Raw genomic sequence first — 20,668 nt, forward strand, 5'->3', positions numbered from 1 at the left:
TAACTCTACTTTGAGGATATATTTCAACCCAAATTCAGCGTTTTATTACAGTGAAGTAATGTCATCATTTAAGAACGGCTCCCCTTCTGTACCAACCAACAGTCATCTAGAGGCATCTGTGTCATATCAATGTGAATTAGGTAAGCATCAGATGTGGCATCAAACAAATAGCGTGTTTCAAAATATCCCATACGTGTTGCCATAAATGAGTGTAAAAAGATAGCCGTACCCTGTAATTGTAAAAAAACAGATGTCTTGGAAATGCTAAAGCACTAGCTAAATCATTTGAAATGAAAAAAGAAATGTTAATCTGTGCTTGGTAAATGTCAGCTTTGTTGAATACTTCCAAGCTCCAAGCTCTTTTCATGAGGAATGTTCATGTAAAAGGACTTGAAACTAAAGTATAAAGAAGCCATCCTTTTAGCACTTACATACCATTTACCAGGTGTAGAAATTCTGTTGTATTCTTGATGCAGGTCCTGATGAGGAACAAAAGATGTTTCCATTTTATCGCCAAGAATAAAGAAATGGATTCAGTCAAAGAATGGTTACAAAAACAATTAGGAAGCCAGTTTCACCATCAAGTGTTCTGTGTATTTTTGCAAGATGTTAGTATTAAACTGAGGGGTTTATTTGTGTGAGTTGTTTTAAGTGTGTAAAGCTTGCTGTTGCTGTGAAGGTTTCTATTGAGATGTTTCCAAACACACACACACACACACACACACACACACACACACACACACACACACACACACACACACACACACACAAACTTAGACCAATCAGTCTGCAGAATCTACAGAAGAAAGTTTCCATATAAACAACTATCTTGCCAAAGACAAAGAACATCTTCCATATAGAAAATGTAACCATTTTATCTGCTAGTGTTGGACTGGCCTAAAAAGAAAAAGATATTTCCTAAAAAGCCATAGCCAGAATATATATGAGGGAAATCGTCCTGAAAGTGAATGCACCCCCCCCCCCCGCCAGATCAGGAATATTAAAAATTCAGATAATTGTGTGCACATCATAATGAGGGACATTGACAAAGATGGAAAAAGAAGTATGCAAACTACTCAAGTGTCAGTATTCCTAGAATCAGGTGTAGAACTGAACATTGTTAATTGATCCATTTTCTCTTGTTTGCATGCAAAAAATATTTTGAAAGGTCTATAGTTCATCACATTTTCCATATACGAGAACAAAATCACTACCAATCATCTCAACATGCAAGACTAAGAACATATATAGTCAATGGAAATGATAGACCGTTTTTAAGTGATATAAATGCTGAGAATCAGAGACCAGTCAAAACACAGAATTTACTAAGCAACAGTCTGATGCAAAATCAGTAGCAGATGCTGTAGAAGAGGAATATTTACTGTTAAAAGAAGTTGAAAAACTTTCAGGTAGGCTGCATATGGATTAACTCAACTTGTTCATCTGCTTCAGATATCAACACAATATAAAAACACACTAGAAAACAGTGAAGCAGCATACAGAGCAGTAATCATACTGACCACAGTTTTTTTATTTACTGAAACGGTCAATTCTTTTTTTTTTTAAACGGTAAAAGCCAATGCCATGCTGCATCATATCGGTAAATAAGTCAGGAAAGAACGCACGAGCCTTCCGGTCCCAGAACTGCAATATGGTCCCTTTCCGATTCATCTTAGTGCAAGAAATCAGACCAAAGCCTAAAGTAAATGGGGGAACAACTGCTCCAGACAGTGAAGGTCTTCTTTTCAAAACGATCGTTCTTTGCATTCGTTTTGCAATGAACGATCGCTCTAAAAACTCACACACTGAAATATAAAACAGTTGCAAAGCTGGAGGAACCTCTCGGACTCTTTCAGAAAAAAACAACAAGGTGATCCAACCAATCCTAAATGCAGACTACAGTTCCCCTTAGCTCGAACAGACGAGTGACACACAACAAAGTGCCAACAGCCTCACTTTATTCCAAGATACAAACAACGTAGTAAAAATATACAGCACAGAGCTCTCTCTAATTTATATACAGCACAGAGCTCTCTATAATTTATAGAGAGATCTGTGCTGTACATTTTACTACGTTGTTCGTATCTTGGAATAAAGTGAGGCTGTTGGCACTTTGTTGTGTGTCACTCGTCTCTTTCAGACAAAGCCTAAAATAATGGGGGGAACAACAACAATGTGAAAATACAACGATCGTTCATTGTGGTTTCTATGGAAATGAACCACAATGAGCGATCGCTCTAAAAACTACATTATTAAAGTACAGAACAGCTGCAAAGCAGGAGGAATCTCTCAACTTCTTAGAACAAGTAATCGAGACAAAGCCTAAATAATGGGAGAAACAACAGCTCCGGACAGTAAATGTTTTGTTTTTACAACTATCGTTCATTGCGGTTACTACAGAAACGAACCACAATGAACGATACTAATGTTTGGAGTAGTTGCAAAGCAGGATCTCAGCCTCTGCCATGCAGAAATCTGGACATTGTTTAAATATTGTTCTTACAAACTTAAAAGTTGATAAAAAAAGTTTTGCTTTAGTATGAATTTTCTGAAGGGTATAAAATTGGAAACTGAATTGTTTGCTATTATTTTCTTGGTTATGATTTGGGACTGATTTAGCAGAAAACCACAATTTTATGAAAACCGGACCTAAGTATAAGGCAAACATCTGGATATTCCGTGATAGGACCATAAACACAAAGCGTAGTTGACACTGGGAACAAAAACAGGACTGGAATTGAATACTGCCATGCCAAGTAAATGAAAAAGGACACCATGGGTGGGGATGTGAGTGACGCGGTAAAGTGGGCGTGATTTGGTCAGCTTTAGTGTGGACCCGAATTTTAAACTCTGGGATTGTCCCTTTAACATATAATGTTCCTCCTGTTTTGTCCATTTTCATTCTTTCTCAACCTCCCTGCCCTCCTTCCCCGTCCATAGCTTGAAAGACCTGATGGAGATACAAGTGGGAACCACAGTTTTTCCTGTTTCTGAGCCCCTGAACTGTGCAATCTCTCTATATCTCTTGTTCTGTATGGTACATATATGATTATTTAAATGTTTTTGTATATATCCTGTACATATTTTAGCAGCAAACTCGATCTGAGGTAATCTGGAGGAATGAGGCATTATGGGTTGGAGAGGAGGAGCTCCAGCTTCTAATCCTAAGATTGTATAGCTGCTAAGTTGGGTCCGAGGGTTGGATCCAAAACCCACAGGGTGAGGAAGAATGAAAATGGACAATACAGATGGAATGTTATGGTAAGTACATAACTTCTTTTTTCAGTGAGGGAAAAATGCCGTTATAATTTCTTTGAAACATATGATTTGTAAAACTTGAATTTCCTCAGCCTACTGCTGTTCCTCCTTCCTGATTTAGAGGATGCATTTATTACAGCCTGCAACATCATCCAGCCAGCAGCCCCAAAGAGAATGTGTAAAGTTTATCAGTCTTAAATACTTATTTTCTAATCCAAGATCTGTTCCTGCAGTGATTTCTTTGTCAAAATTTTCAGCAGCTAAACATTTCATAATTGCTAATCCTCTCTCACTGACAAGAATAGGAAAGCTTTTGATACATTTGGGAAAAATTGTGTAGTCTTTTACCACTATTCTTTTTTGACTCCTTAATTGGCAAGGCTCAAATAGGTTTTGTGTGCTGTTTTTGAAAATATGAATAACATTACTACCACTTTTTTTCATCTGAGGGTAAATCTTCTCTTAATGATCTTATTACTTCTGTTTCTCAAGTAACCATTCTTTGAAGTGTTATGAAAAAAAAACAGAAACAAAGAAGCCTGTTAGAGTTGCATAAAATCCTTTACTGGTGTCTCCTGGTACCTTAGCTTATGCCTTCATGGGATAAATTACACACCAGAAAAAAACCTTCTTTATATAGTAGTATATCAGTCAACACCACATTCAAACAGTGTTCATATTAAAGTGAACATGTCCCTTTTGAACAAAGGAACATAATATGAAGTCAGACACATTTCCATTATTGTTCCCAAAACACTTCCCATGCAAAAGTTACACATTGAAATTTACTTCTAAATTCAAACCTGTTGGAAAAAAAGTATTAAAATTGACAATGAATTTAGATGCTAGGTAGTCCAACTCACCTTCATGTTTACATATGGGTTAGTGCCGATCCTCGGGTCCGACTCGGCCGATTTTCAAACTCGAAGACTTCTGGTTTGCTCGTGGCTAAGCAGGTATCCCATGCTGCACCAGTGCAATCCCCAGATCTCATTTCCCACGTCGACGAGTTTGGATGTGCTTCTCTTGGCTCTGGCTAATTTTTGCAGTTTTCATTATTCTAGTATCATTTTGCATAGTTATTGAATATATACAATGTGAGAGTGTTCAATCTCGCCTTTGTTCTTACACATGGGTTCGGAGCCGATCCTCGGCTCCGTGCCGGCCGACTGCAAGCTCTGCATCGAGAAGAAGCTCGAGGACATCTAATACCCACAATCCCCCTCTGCCTTTACCTCAGATCTAGTTTGCCGCTGCTGCATTCGCATCGCTGGAGGCTAGCTCGAGGCTTTTTCAGATAAGATTTTAACTATTTTGGTTAAATTCTCAAAAGAACTTGTCTAAGATCTCTAGTTATTGATAGTTAGTGTATGGTGTGTGAGTAGAGCAGAATTCTCGGTACCGTTATCTTAGTTTAACTTAGTTAACTAACTGGTATAGAGTTTTTCGGGGCCTATCACCCCTACTTGGATTGACAATCGGACTTACATTCTACCGGATTTGACATTTTTTTACCTGGATTGACTGTTACTGGACTTGACTGTTTGTTTCTCTTTCTTAATTATGTCTGAGAAAATGAAATCTGGCTTCAAACGTTGTCAGTGTGGCCAAAAGATGTCGGTCACGGACAACCACAGTTCCTGTGTCTACTGTCTTGGCCCTCTCCACTTACAAGAGGACTGCTCTATTTGTCACTCTTTTAGTGGGAGGGTCATGACAGATAGGCGCAGGAAACTGATGGATAGAGGATTGTTGAAACCCTCTTTCCAGGAGGCTCTGGATGCTTCAGACCAGGCATCCAAGTCCTCGAAGGAATCGAAGACGTCGGAGCCCAAGTCATCGGCTCCGAGCTCTTCGGGTATAGTTAGATCACCGGTTCCACAGACTTCGGGGCCGAGTGTTCAACTGTTGGCAGTTTCCGAGCCTCGAGTCTTGGAACCGGTGACGGAGCTCCCTCCACCGACTCTGTTGAGGTCGGCTCCGTCTTCGATCCCTTCAACTCGTTCTTCCAGAGCCCTTTCCGACACCGACGTGGACCGTGTGGTGCAGAAATTGATGGAGCATACGGCCCTATCCAAGCTTATATCGGTCTCCTCTCAGTTGATGTCGAGACTTGAAGGCCTGCCACTATCTCCATCTGTTCCTCCTCCGAGACCTGTCCAGTCTTCGGAGCCGGAAGAAGCTGAACTGATGATTGTGGAGCCCTCGGTGCCAGAACCGTCCTTTTCTCGGTCGGCACCGTTCACCTCGACTCCATCCGATCCGGTACTGGAGTCTCTGGGCCGAAGATCCATCCTTGGTTCCGGGACCGAGTCGGACCGATGTTTCGTTCCGACGCTCCCTCTCGGGCCTCGGCACGGATCGACTCGGTTCCGTCCTCGGGTCGGTGCCTTCGGTTCCTGTTTCGGGATTCTTCCCATTTCTTCGAACCGGGAGATACCTCGACTCGGGACCCGGGGCCTTCGACCTCATGAGGAAGGTGTTGTCTACACAGACAACCACATCAGCAGGTACAGCTTCTCCTCCCCACAAAGGACCGTTATCCTCCTCTGCACCCACGGCCACGTCCAAGCGTCTGGCACCAGTGTCTCAGCCACCCCTGGAGGGTGCCCCTCTTCCTCGGAGGCTTCTTCGGATGCTCCCCACGAAGAAGTCCCTAGGAAAAGACTGTGTAAGAGGAGACACTTGGATTCTCCACAAGAATCCTTGACATCTGATACTGACTTAGATGAGTCAGAAGGGTCCCCTAAGTCACCTTCAGAAGATGTCTCCTTTTCTGACATCTTGGAGATCCTAAAACAGAGAGGTGACTGGCAAGCCCTCCCCCCTTCTGAGGATGAGTCAGTTTTGCTGAAGGCATTTGGTGCTCGCCCTTCCTCCTCCTGGGTCACTCCGCCTTCGATGAGTTAATGGAGTTGATTGCTCGAAGGGTGTGGGAGACACCTGACATGGTGGAACCAGTCCCTAGGAAGCCAAATAAGTACATTACGGCACCACAGGACAAGGCTTACCTCACCAAAGGAGTTCCAGTAGACGCCATGGTGGTGGCAGCGCCACAAAAAGGAGATGTCGGAGTCTTCCTCATCTGTCCATCCGCCTAACAAAGATTCTAGGACCATGGACAGATACGGGAAGCGCATTTTCAGTTCAGCGGCTTTCTATGCGTTCCCTGAACTATTTGACTCATTTTACACGTTTGCAGAGGGATCTAGTCAAAGAGTTGGGAGATACCCTCCAGGGTACTACAGATGCTGCTGTTTCAGAGAGTTACAGCGCATCTCAACACCCTTACGTCCATTGTAAACTCGTCCATGAGGCTGATATCCTATGCAGCGAAGGATCGAGTAGGGCAGCGGCTTCAGCGATTGCTCTTCGTAGGCAATCCTGGATGCGCTTATGTTCGTTTGCAGAAGCCTTCAAGTCTTCCTTTACTAACGCCCCATTTGACGGCGCCACACTTTTTGGCCCTAAAGTAAAGGAGACCCTTACCCGGTGTGAACAGGAGGGAAAGACTCTGTCTGCTGTCGGAGTCCGTTTTCCACCCTTCCAGACCGTACCCCAAAGGGCAACGTGGTGGGAAAATGTGGTTTCAAAACCCCAAGGATCTTTCCCAAACACACAGGGTGATGCCCCTCTAGAGGCAGAGGGGGCAGAGGTGGAAGACGCCCCTGGCGGCAGAGGGGTCCAAAACCAAGGTGACAGGGATAATCTCCCTGGCAAACCTTTTCAGCACTCCTGAGAGGAGGCCCGACTGTCCTGCTCTGGAGGCAGTCGGGGCCGCTTAGCTTTATACCCTCAGGCCTGGCAAAACCTTTCTTCAGACAATTGGGTAAAAGCATTGTTACCAGAGGTTACAAAATCCCATTTCTATCCACACCCATTCCAAAGAGAAAACTCCCAGATGTACCACCCCATCTGCGAGACCCAGCAGCTACAGAAATTTCAAAGCTGCTAGAAAAAGAGTCATCCAACCAGTCCCAGTGGACCAAATAGGATTCGAACTTACTCAAGGTTCTTTTAGTTCCAAAGAAAACAGGGGACTGGAGGCCGATTCTGGACCTAAGCCATCTCAACACCTTTGTCAAGAAGGAAAAGTTCCGAATGGTCACGCTTCAATCGATCCTTCCATTTTTACGGAAGGACAACTGGATGTGCTCGATAGATCTGAAGGACGCATACTACCACATCAAAATGGCCAGGGCGTCCAGGGATCATTTGCGCTTCCAGCTGGGAGCCAGTCACTATCAGTTTCGAGCCCTGCCCTTTGGTCTGACTACAGCCCCCAGGGTCTTCACCAAATGCATGGCAGTGGTAGCGTCTCATCTGAGACGCCTAGGATTCCAGGTGTTTCCGTGATCTGGACGACTGGCTCCTGTCTGCCACCACCAGGCGTCAACTGATACAAGCCAGGGATTACACCCTACAACTTTGTACACACCTTGGCATTTCAGTAAATTTGAAAAATCTTTGCTACAGCCATCACAGCATATCTTATTCATAGGAGCGGAATTAGATACTGGCCATTTAGTTCTAAAACTTCCTACAGAAAGAATAGTAGCACTTCAATTCAACATTTCCCTTCTACTGTCGTGCAGGAAGTCACCGACAAAAATTGTTCTGAAAGTCTTGGGTCTCATGGCAGCTTCTCTCATTGCGATACCATTGGGAAGACTGCACATGAGAGTGCTACAATGGCTTCTGTTTGCACAATGGTCATTCCAACAACTTCCACTGACTCACGAAATTTTGATAACGAAAACATGCAAATCACACCTAATGTGGTGGTTACAGACTTGCAACCTATCCAGCGGAAGACCATTTGTGCTACCCGCACCGTCAGCGGCTTGATAACCACGGACGCTTCCCTGATAGGGTGGGGGGGCATCTTTCAGGGACAGACAGTCCAAGGCGAATGGACCAATCTGGAGTACAATCTGCACATCAATGTTCTGGAGTTGAGGGCAGTGTTTTGGCGTTGCAACACTTTGCTCCCCTCCTTCCTCCAGGGACCATTGCAGTTCAGACAGACAACATGTCCGTAGTCTGGTACATAAACAAGCAAGGGGGAACCAGGTCTTACCAACTATGCAGAGAGGCCATGAGAATTTGGCAATGGGCAGAGTCCACCGGTCGCTTTCTGATCGCAACGCACATCCCGGGGTCATCCAACGTCATAGCCGACAGGCTGAGCAGGGCAATACTATTGCCTCACGAGTGGTCCCTCAAACAGTCAGTTGTGAGAAGGATTTTTCGCAAATGGGGCCAGCCTACCTGCGATCTGTTTGCGTCTCCAATGAACGCCAAATGCAGGAGCTACTTTGCCCTATTACCCTCCAGGGAAGTCCCCAGGGACGCTGGTGCACGATTGGCCCCGGGTCTCCTATATGCTTTTCCTCCATTTCCCCTGATTGCAAAGTTTTTACAGAAAGCCAACAACCTTCAGAGGACTATTATTCTCATTGCCCCGTTCTGGCCTCGTCAAATTTGGTTCCCCTTTCTATTGCGTCACCGCATTCGGGGACCTTGGATGCTGGACCCAGAGCCAGATCTACTGACTCACTCGTCAGGAGTTCCTCACCCATCTCTAGAATCTCTCCATCTAGCAGCTTGGCTGCTCCGCTTCCCTTTCTAGCCAGGTCGGTTCCACTTACATCGGCGGTTCAAGATATTTTAGTAGCTTCTCATAAAGCTTCCACTACTAAGACTTACACCAGTAAGTGGAAACGTTTTGTCTTTGGGCGGAGTCACATCATTTGGACCCTGTTAGAGCTCCGTTAAACAAGGTTTTAGAGTTCTTGACTGAACTATTTCATGAAGGAGCTTCCCCGGCTACTTTAAGAGTACAGTTAGCTGCCATTTCTAACTATCATGTAGAGGAATGTGGTGCGCCTATTATGGCTCACAGACTTTCTAAAGCCTTTTTAAAAGGTTCTTTTCATATCAGACCACCAGTCAGAAGTCCGACATCACCGTGGAATTTAAACCTGTTGCTCTCTAAATTGATGTTGCCACCCTTTGAACCAGCCTCAAGTTGCACATTGAAATTTTTGTCATGGAAAACTTTATTTTTAGTGGCCATTACATCTGCTAGACGAGTGTCTGAGCTTCAGGCCCTTTCTGTCAAGCATCCTTATTTAATATTTCATTCTGACAGAGTATCCCTACGCACTAATCCATCCTTTCTTCCCAAAGTTTGTTCTTCTAGTAATATCAATCAGTCCATTGAATTACCCACCTTCTTTAAGAACCACTCTAATAAATTGGAGTATATGTTGCACAAACTGGACGTCCATAGACAACTCAGATTTTATTTGGATAGAACAAAAGATCACAGGAAATCTGATCAACTATTTCTAGCTTTTGCTGACAGCAGAAAGGGTCTTGCAGTTACGAAACGAACTCTTTCTAAATGGCTAACTGACTGTATCACATATGTTTATGAAGCCTCTAATCAAACATTATCAACAAAACCCAAAGGACATTCCACCAGATCAGTTTCTACATCTTTGGCTCACGCAGCTCGCTTACCACTAGACACTATTTCGCGGCTGCTACTTGGGCTAAACCACATACATTTATATCTCATTACAAAGTGGACAGGGTTTCTAGGGATAGGGCAACCTTTGGTTCCACTGTGCTCAAGAACGTTCTCCCTTGAGTTCCTCAGGATCATGGAGCTAGGACGCTACCCATGTGTAAGAACAAAGGTGAGATTGAACACTCTCACATAAAGAAGTTATGTCCTTACCATAACGCTCCATGTGGAGTGTTCATCTCGCTTGGTTATTACACTCCCACCCTTCCCACCCTTAGGAAGAACGTTCGATTTGGTGCCTGGTCTGGAGTATTCTCCTTCTGCTGTTGCAGTATTAGTGTTACTATCATACCCTTGGTATGTTTGTATATATGTACTTTTATGTATATAGTTTGGCATGTGTGCGTGCTTTATGTCTGGTTTGCTTGCAAACTAGATCTGAGGTAAAGGCAGAGGGGGATTGTGGGTATTAGATGTCCTCGAGCTTCTTCTCTATGCAGAGCTTGCAGTCGGCCGGCACGGAGCCGAGGATCGGCTCCGAACCCATGTGTAATAACCAAGGCGAGATGAACACTCCACATGGAACGTTATGGTAAGGACATAACTTCTTTTTATAGGGCTTTATCCTTATTGTCTTGTGGTTTTTGTGTGACCGTATTAGTGGTATCCTACGTACCAGTAGTTAGGCGCAATTGCGCTTTACCTAAATCGTTAGTTTTGGCAGTTTCGCCTTTTCCTGTCATTTAAAGTTAGGATTTACCTAAATTGCCTTGTGTGACTAGTAGTAGTAGTCTCCTGTATATCAGTAGTTAGACGCAGTTGCGTTTTTTTTCTTGTCTAGGGAGTTTGGCGAGTTCGCCGTTTTTAATCAATAGGGGCTCCTATTGATTATTTTCCTGTCAAGCGATTATTGTTGACTGGTGGTCTTTAGCGGACACCTGCTAAAGTCTTAAATTCTTACAGTTGGTTCATTTGCTTCCCTCGAGCATGTGTGTGTGTATGTGTTGTGCCTTTTTGGTCTGTTTGAATTAGAAGACCCAGTTCTTCACAGGGCTAGGCCCGTTTAACTTGCAGGACCTAGTCCTTGTGTTGCTTCCACTGTGTTTTTATTTAAAATTTTTCCTGTGTGATTGAATCTGTCTATTGTTTAGTGAAAAATCTAGTTTTCTATCATACACCAGGCTAGGCCCGTTTAACTTGGAGGACTTAGTCCTCATGTAATTCTTCTGCAGAGCTAGGCCCGTTTTAGTTAGAGGGCCTAGTCCTCTGTCTTTCTCTTTCCCTCTGGTTGCTTGTGGGTTACAATGTCTAAGGATAGCAAGGAGCACAAACCCTCTGGGTTTAAAATAATGTATGAAGTGCTCCCAGAAAATGTCTGACTGATGGCCACAGTAGCTGTGTCTACTGTTTGGGACACATCCATTTGCAAGAATCATGTTTGTTCTGTCATGCTTTCTCTCCTAGAGTGTTGCAGGAGAGAAAGAACAAACTGATACTCGGGGGTCTTTTGAAGCCAACCTTCGAGGAAGCTTTGTCTGGTTCTAAGGCTTCTTTGTCTAAGTCTTCGAAGTCAAGATCTGACTCAAAATCTAAAGGTTCAAAAAAGCCTTCTCCGGCACCGGCTAGTGTTTCGGAGCCACCTTCCAAATTAATAAAACCTGCCTCCTCGACTCCTCAGTCTTCGGAGCCGAAGGAGAGCACTGTGGTTTCGGAGTCGGTCACAGATACTTCGGTGCCGACTGCTGAATCCTTGCAAATAGTTGACTCTGCTACTTGGAGCCGGTCTGTAGAGTCCCTACCAGTCTCTTTGATGGTCAAATCTCCAGTGCCTGCTAGGTTGAGATCCCCAGCCTTATTTTCCAGGTCTTCCAGGAGTCTTTCGGAAGAAGATGTGGAGAGGGTAGTACTGAGACTCCTTAAGTCGTCTGCTCTGCCTAAATTTTTGTTGGCTCCAACCCAGTCGGCTTCGGAGCCACTCGAACCAGTCTTGTCTCCATCTGCGATTCCTCCTCCGAGCCATGTTAGTTTTTTGGAGCCGGAGTGCTTGTTACCAACGGAGGAACCCTCGGTTCCGGCTCCCCTTGCTGTTGCATTGGAGCAGAGTTCGGCTCCAACATGCTCTGCTCTGTCCGTCGTGTCCAGGGACCGAAGCTCTCCTGTCGGCACTGAGGGGGAGGGTATGAATCGATCATCAGTTCCGAGCCTTCCTCTCGATGCATCTGCCAGGGTGAGCTCGGACCCTGCATCTATCTTAGAGCCGATGGCTCCAGCACCATCGTTTGTCTCTTCGGTGCGGGAACGGTCTTCAGAGCTGGAGAGATCTGCTTTTGAGGTGATGAGGAGTGTGCTGTCACAATCAACAGCCCCTGCAAGTGGTACAAGCACTCTTCCCCCCAGGCCTCCCACTTCGGTCTCAGTCCCTACTCTCTCCGGAGACAGCAGAGACCCACAGCCTCAGGAGCCATCGGCTGGTGGCTCCCACTCTTCCAGGGCAACCCTAGAAGGTCCTTTTGACGAACCCCCGCGGAAGAGAGTATGCAAGAGGAAGCATATTGACTCCCAGGATGAGTCTCTGCCATTGGACACTGACCTCGATGAGTCGGAGGGGTCCCCTAAGTCGTCGTCTGATGATGTCTCCTTTGTGGACATTCTAGAGATCCTTAAACAGAGGTGCGACTGGCTCACTGTCAACCCTTCTGATGTCTGTGTACCCGAAGGCTTTCAGGTCTCAACCCTCTGCCTCTTGGGTGTCAACACCTTTCGACGAGCTAATGGATCTGGTTAGTCGGAAGGTGTGGGATACTCCCGATGCCATGGAGCCAGTACCTAGAAGACCAAATAAGTTCCTGTCTGCCCCTCCTGGAAAAGAATTCTTGTCTAAGGGCGTTCCTGTAGATGCCATGGTGGTGGTGGCAGCCACGAAGGAGTTGGAGACTTTGTTGCTCTGTTCATCTGCCAAACAAGGAGTCTCCGACAGATGGACAGATTTGGGAAGAGTGTATTTAGTTCAGCGGCCTTTACACTTCGATCCCTGAACTATCTTACCCATTTCACGAGGTTGCAGAGGGATCTCCTCAAGGAGTTAGATTACATACAGGTTGCTTGTCCTGAGGGAGTCCCGGATAGGATCTCTGCTCAGTTGTCCACCCTAAATTCCGTAGTTAACTACTCCATGCGGCTCATATCTCATGCGGCTGATGGAGCAAGCAGAGCAGCGGGTTCAGGAATTGCCCTTAGGCGCCACTCCTGGATGCGCTTGTGTAATTTTGCGGAGCCGTTTAAGTCCACCTTCTCCAGCGCCCCATTTGATGGTTCCTCCTCATTTGGTTTCATGGTGAAAGATACACACACTCGGTGTGAACAGGAAGAAAAGACTCTCTCTGGCGTGGGAGTCCGTTTAAATGTTCCCTCTCGAACATACCCCAAAAGTCAAAGGGGAGTTGAGATGTGGTTCAAAAAGTCCCAGAGGGCCTTTCCAGACCCACCGAGTGTTTCTTCCTTCAGAGGCAGAGAAGGAGGAAATGGTAGATGTCGCCCTAGAGGCAGGGGCGGTCCGCATTATCGGCAAGGCCATGGTTCCTTTCGGTGGCGGCCTTATCAGCGCTGCTGATGTGGGGCCCGACTACGTTTCTCTGGGGCCAGTCAGGGGTAGCATCTCTTTGTATCCAGAAGCCTGGCTTAATATAACCCAAGACAAGTGGGTACAAAGAGTTGTTACCAGAGGCTATATATCATACCCTTTTCCCTTCTACCATTTGTTCCCAAGAAGATCCCAGATGTTTCACTCAGTCACAGGGATCAGGCATCTGTGGAGATCAACAAGTTGCTCTAAAAAAAGAGTCATCCAGCCTGTGCCAGCAGACCAGATAGGATCCGGAACTTACTCCAGGTTCTTTTTAGTCCCAAAACGAACCGGAGACTGAAGGCCAGTATTGGACCACAGCAGATTAAACGGTTCCGTGAAAAAGGACAAGTTTCGGATGGTAACACTGCAGTCGATACTCCAGTTTTTAGCGAAAGACTATTGGATGTGCTCTCTAGATCTCCAAGACGCCTACTACCATATAAAAATGGACAAGGCGTCAAGGGATGTATCTGCGCTTCTGGCTTGGAACCAGCCATTATTAGTTTTGTGCTCTCCCTTTGGTCTCAACACAGCCCCCAAGGTGTTCACCAAATGCTTGGCAGTAGTGACAGCTCACCTGCAACGTCAGGGATTCCAGGTGTTTCCATATTTGAACGACTGGCTCCTGACTGCCCCCACCAGGCATCTACTTCTCCAAAACAGGGACACCACCATCCAGCTTTGTGTTCAACTAGGGATCTCCATAAACTGGGAAAAATCTACATTACTGCCCTCACAATCTGTGATTTTTTTATAGGCGCAGAGGTAGACACAGTGGATATGACAGTTCATCTTCCCGCCAAAAGAGCACAAAACCTCACCTCACAAGTTCAGCGGCTTCTCCCACTTCGGAAGGTCAAAGCAAAGTGGATTGTTCAACTTCTTGGAATGATGGCTTCAAGCATTCTGTTAATACCTTTAGCCAGGTTGCATATGAGAATCCTTCAATGTCTCCTGTTCTCCCAGTGGTCGTTCCAATATCTACCGTTGAATCACTCTTCTGCTGATAGAATCATGCAAAAAGGTCCTTCATTGGTGGATAGCCCCCAAAAACTTTTTCATGGGAGCTCCCTTTGTGCCTGCCCAAGCTGTTGCCACTGTGACCACGGATGCCTCCCAGGTCGGGTGGGGGGGCATTATCTGGGCAGGACTGTCCACGGCACATGGTAAGAACATGAGGCTCATCTGCATATCACCATTCTGGAGATGAGAGCGGTGCTTCTGGCGTTGCAAGCACTTCAGGACCTTCTTCCTCCAGGGACGATTGCGATACAGTTGGACAACATGTTGGTTGCATGGTATATCAACAAACAGGGCAGTACCAGATCTTACCCACTCTGTTGAGAGGCCATGCGAGTTTGGGAATGGGCGATTTCTTCCCAGCACTTTCTGGTGGCAATGCACATTCCGGGGATAACCAACGTGATAGCCGACAAGCTGAGCCGGGCAATCCTGCTGCCCCATGAGTGGTCTCTGAAATGGGAAATAGTGGAAGAGATTTTCCGAAAATGGGGACAACCTTGCTGCAACCTTTTTGCCAGTCCAGTCAATGCCAAGTGCAGCAGTTATTTTTCCCTAATTCCCCCTCCAGGGGAAGCACCCAGAGAAGCTCTGGTACATGATTGGCCCATGGGACTTCTCTATGGCTTCCCTCCATTACCTTCTTATCCCCAAAGTGATACAGAAAGCCAACCAACTGGGAAGCAAGTTGATCCTCATTGCTCCTTACTGGCCTCGTCAGGTCTGGTATCCCTTCCTCGAGCCTCTTCTGGACGATCCTTGGATGCTGGACACAGTTCCAGATGTATTGACCCCACATGGGTTTGCTACACCCCTCTCTCCACACCCTCAAATTGACAGCTTTGGTTGATCCAGTTCCATCTCTAGTCAGGCTTCATGATGTTTCATCATCAGTGTCCCGTATTCTTTTATCCTCATATAAACCATCAACCAGAAGGCTGTATGACAGGAAGTGGAAAAGGTTCTCTATTTGGGCACAGAAAATGAAAGTGGATCCTTACACCGCTCCAGTTCCCATAATTCTGGAATTCCTTTCGGAGCTTTTTCAGCAGGGATCTGCCGCAGCCACCATCAAATTACAATTGGCGGCTATTTCACATTTTTATTTGGGATCTCCCAATGTTAACCTTATGTTGCATAAGTTATGTAAAGCTTTCTTGAGAGGAGCCACCTTGCTGAGACCACCTTTACAGGAACCCGTGGCTTCTTGGGACTTACATTTTGTGTTGTCCAAACTAACATCTCCTCCTTTTGAGCCGTCTCATTCAGCTTCCTTAAAGTGCTTGTCTAGAGACTGTGTTTTTGGTAGCTATTACATCAGCCAGACGTGTTTCTGAGCTACATGCCCTGTCTATTAAGCCACCTTATTTAGTTTTTCATAAAGAAAGGGTTTCTTTACGTATCAGTCCGTCCTTTGTTCCCAATGTTTGTTGTTCTGCCTCATTGAATCAGTTCATTGAGCTTCCAGTCTTCTTACCCAGTCATAGCAATGCAGTGGAATACTATTTTCACCAGTTGGATGTTCACAGACAGCTGCGTTTCTATTTGCAACAGACCAAAGAATTTCGGAAGTCAGACCAGTTGTTAGTTTCCTTTTCTGATTCTAGATTGGGCTTACCAGTTTCTAAGGTGACATTGTCTAACTGGTTTCGAGTTGCATAGCTTTCATCTACAGCTTGGAGGGCAGACCTTTACCCCACAGGATCAAGGCTCACTCTACCAGGTCTCTGTCTACCTCTGCAGCCTTCCAAGCCAGGGTACCAATTGATCATATCTGTGCAGCAGCTACGTGGGCTACCCCTCACTCCTTCATTACTCATTATAAGTTGGATTTGGCTTCTAGGGGTAGAGCATCCTTTGGCTCCACGGTGCTCAGGAGTATCTTCCAATGAGCCACCCAAGAATAAGGTGCTAGGGACGCTGTCCCATATGTAAAAATGAAGGTGAGATTGGACTACCTAACAAAGAAGTTATGTATTCACCATAACGTTCCATGTTGGTAGTCCATCTCACCCTTCATTTTTACCAACCCTCCCTCCTGCCCCCATCCTGGAAGATCTGGAGGTAATAATATAAATTTCTTGGTTGGCGACCCTTTAGTATTGGTTTGTTGGCTAAGGGTTTCTTTTTCTCTTTCTATCGCTAGTGAGCAGCAAGGAAAATCTGGGGATTGCACTGGTGCACCATGAATTACCTGCTTAGCCACGAGCCAACCAGAAGTCTTCGAGCTTGAAAACGGCCAAGTTGGAGCAGAGGATCAGCTCCGAACCCATATGTAAAAATGAAGGGTGAGATGGGCTACCAACATGGAACATTATGGTGAGTACATAACTTCTTTATTTCCAAAGCTAATAACTTATTTGTAAACATTTCACCCTGTTAACATAAAGGTTTTCCTAACATGCTAAAAAATAAAGTAGAATCTGAACCATTATGATAGGTGCAAAAATGGTTGGCAACTGGGCTATCCAATCCACTGTGTTTGATATCCCCCAAATGTTCAAGGATACGCCTTTTAACCTGTCTTTGTTTGTCTTGTGTACCATTTTACAACAGGACATCTACGACCAATAATATATACAGCCCCACTTGAACTACAAGTAAACCTCTGTGTGGCTCTGTACATCCTGTTATTAATCTTTGTACCATTTAAATTAATCTTGGGACAAACTTTACAACCCAGGCAAGAAAAACAGCGCACCTGTGCATTAGTATCTATTAGTATTATTGAAATTATGTCTGTACTCCCAATATGGGAGTGAATATTTGTATTTGAAAACTGGATATATTTACAAAAGGGCGGTACTGCTATGGGGGCTTCATTTGCCCCATCATATGCCATCATTTTCATGCATTTCTTTGAGCAGGTTTTCATTTATAACAGTGAATTGATTTCTAATAGTTATTTATAAGAGATACATAGATGATTTGTTTTTTTCTATATAAAGGGGAAATGGAAGATTTCAAGAAATTCGTGATTGATCTGGAAGAAAATAATTTTGGTTTATTCACATTCAGTTGTCATAGGGAAGGCATACAATTTTTGGATTTAAAATTGCATGTTGGCAAGGATAGAAAGGTGCAGTTTAGGCCTTATGTGAAGGAAATTGCTGCCAATAATTTTCTTCTAATGTCAAGTATGCACTCCCCTTTCATTTGATGGATTCACTCCCATATGGGGGAGTATAGACATATTTTCAATAATACGTATGATAAAAATTTGATTCCAGAGGAATTTTTGAAAGTCCGGGACAGGTTAACATCCAGAGGATATTGTGTAAATTTATTAGATAGGACAGAACGGAGAGTTTTGGGTGCTCAATGATAGAGGGAGTTTTATGACGAGCAGCCATAGTGTACAGATCAATCATGAAGGGGAAAAGTTGTTTTTTGTTAGCAGATTCTCGCCCTTTTCTGAAAAGTTGAGTAGATTGGTAAGAAGATTCCTGCCAATTGTTACGCAGGTGATGCCACCAGAGGTGTGTTCCCTGAGAAGGTCACTTTCTCATACGGTAGATTTTCTAATCTTAAAGAATTGCATAACAAAAGGAAGTTAAGCATAGATACTAATGCACAGGTGGGGTGTTTTTCTTGCTTGGGTTATAAAGTTTGTCCCAAGATTAAGAATTTAAATGGTACAAATAATAATAGGATGTACAGAGCCAAACAAGAGGTTTACCTGTAGTTCAAGTGGGGTTGTATATATTAGCTGCGGTTGTCCTGTTGTAAAATGGTACATAGGACAAAGACACAGGCTAAAAGGCGTATCCTTGAACATTTGTGGGATGAGACACAGTAGATTGGATAGCCCAGTTGCCGAACATTTTTGCACCTATCATGATGATGCAGATTCTACTTTATTTTTTAGTGTGTTAGGAAAACCTGTCAGCAGGGTGAAATTTTTACAAATAAGGTATTAGCTTTGTAAACTAAATTTGTCAATTTTAATACTTTGTATTCAACAGATTTGAATTTATAAGTAAATTTCAATGTGTAACTTTTGCATGGGACGTGTTTTGGGAACAATAATGGAAATGTGTATTTGACTTCATGTTATGTTCCTTTGTTCAAAAGGGACGTTTTCACTTTAATGTGAACACGGTTTGATTGTGGTGGTGTTTGATGTACTACTATATAAGGAAGGTTTTTTTTCTGGTGGGTAATTTATCCCATGAAGGCATAAGCCGAGGTACCAGGAGACACCAGTAAAGGATTTTATGCAACTCTAAGAGGCTTCTTTGTTTTTCTTTGGTTTTATTTGCTAGTTCTCTAGCTGGTGTGTTTCAACAAGTGTTCTTATGACTCAGCTGATAGCTCTTCTGAAGCAGCAGCTACTGGGTCTGTGATGAGATGGTTTGCATGGTTACAGAACTTGTCTGAAGATGTAGCATGATATTCTGAATTCTTTTCATAGGTAGGTACTAGGCTATCGGCCCTAGGGCCTATACAAGCCTAACCAAAAAGGTACCCTGGCTTTTGCCACCCAAGAACATTTTTTTCCTGTGCCCCTGTCGAGCAGAGCCAAAAAGGTAATCCCCGGGGTGAATTTCCTATTTCTCATCTAATCATTAAGATTTTTATTGAAGAGTGCTAATGAGGAGCTTAGTTTGATATAGATAGTTTGTTCCAGAGTGTGGAAGTCTCTGGGACAGGAATCTATCCCTCCAGCAAGTTCTGTTTATTGTGGTGACAAGGTTTAGGTCCCTAGAGCGCGTAGCTTGGAGGGATTGGGATTTCTTTTAAGTGGAGCATGTCCAACAGCTCTGGGTTTGACATAGCTTTGTATGTTAGGCAGAGATCGCCTCTGAGTAGGCGATATGCGACAGAGTAAAGCTGGAATTTTTTGAGATGGTCTGCATAGGGCATCTTTTTGAGGCCGGTCATCCTCTTTGTGTGAGGTATTTCTGCGGCCTTTCCAGTTGTTGTAGATGTCTTGTGAGGGTACATACCAAAAGGGCCGTTGTGCTCTATAGTAGGTCTGAGTGATTAGTAGAGGAGAACAATGACCTCTTTTTTTCCTGGATGAGAAAACTTTTGTGATGAGGTCTGCCAGTTGGAAGGATTTCCTGACTACTGTAGGGATGTGATTATCGAAGGAGAGACTACTGTCCACCTGTGTCCCAAGGTCTCATCACACTTTTGGTGTTAAGTAGACTGCCGCCTATGTGGTAGCTCATGGGTACAGAGTTTTTACCAAAGGGGATGACAATGCACTTTTTGGCATTGAACTTGAGGCCATGGCTTTGACGCCAGGCATCTGTCTCAGTTAGGCCCTTTTGTAGGATGTCCACATTGTTGAGAGTTGCAGTTATGGCTCTTAGTTTGCAGTCATCTGTGAACTTCGTTAGCCAAAGACCACCTGTGTTAGCCTGTACTTCAGAAAAGTAGATAGCAAACAGGAGAGGACCCAGGACTGAACCCTGTGGTACTCCGCTTGTCACTGGTCTGAAGTCGGATTTGGAGTCTGCTACTTTCACAGTGTGAGTTCTGTCAGTGAACCAGTTGGCAACCCATCTTGTGACATAGGGATTTTTACCTAGTTTAGTGAGTTTATCTATAATTCCAGAGTGAGGGGTGGTGTCAGAAGCCTTGGCAAGATCTAGATAGGCTGTGTGAACCACCTTACCCTCGTCTACGGCTTAGATGACTGCTTTAAAGAAGTCAATCAGGTTTAGGAGACATGATCTGCCTTTTACAAACCCAAACTGGGTCGGGTCTAGAGTTTGGAGATTACCAATGTCTTTGTTTATAAGTTCCATGATGCATTCCATGGCCTTGCAGACCAGGCTCATTAGGCTAATGGGCTGGTAGTTCCCGGGGTCCGTGGTGGCTCCCCTTTGTGGAGTGGGATAACTGTCGCTGTGTGCCATTCAGTGGGCACAACGCCTGAGGTGAGGCTATGATTGAACATGGTGCTTAGGTGGGGTGCCAGTTCGTTCTGTAGTTCATGTAAAATGCAGCCTGGGATCTTGTCAGGTACCATGGATGCTGTGTTCTTGGCTTTGGAGAGTGTGGTTTTTACCTGTGCAACCATGATTACAGGAACTTTGCATTCTTCCAGTATAGAGATGGGCCCTTTAGGGGGTGAGGGGGGGTAAAGTTAGCACTGAACCTATCTGCCAGGATGTTGGCACTATCAGTTGGTTTTGTATAATTAGTGGCATTGTGCTGCAACTCTGAGCAGATCTGAGTATTGTCGTTGAGATTCTTGACATAGCTATAGAATGCTT

The 20,668-nt window shown here is 44.6% G+C and overlaps 1 protein-coding gene across 1 annotated transcript in view; it reads left to right on the plus strand.

Annotated features, from left to right (window-relative positions):
• Window positions 1-20,668, plus strand: part of TMEM67 (transmembrane protein 67) — a 4,866,727-nt gene that overhangs the window by 319,588 nt on the left and 4,526,471 nt on the right. The gene's annotated exons all lie outside the window — the stretch shown is intronic.

Source organism: Protopterus annectens, chromosome 3.part1 (assembly GCF_019279795.1).
Source record: "Protopterus annectens isolate FY-2018-M chromosome 3.part1, PAN1.0, whole genome shotgun sequence".
In the NCBI taxonomy this organism is placed as follows: domain Eukaryota; kingdom Metazoa; phylum Chordata; order Ceratodontiformes; family Protopteridae; genus Protopterus; species Protopterus annectens.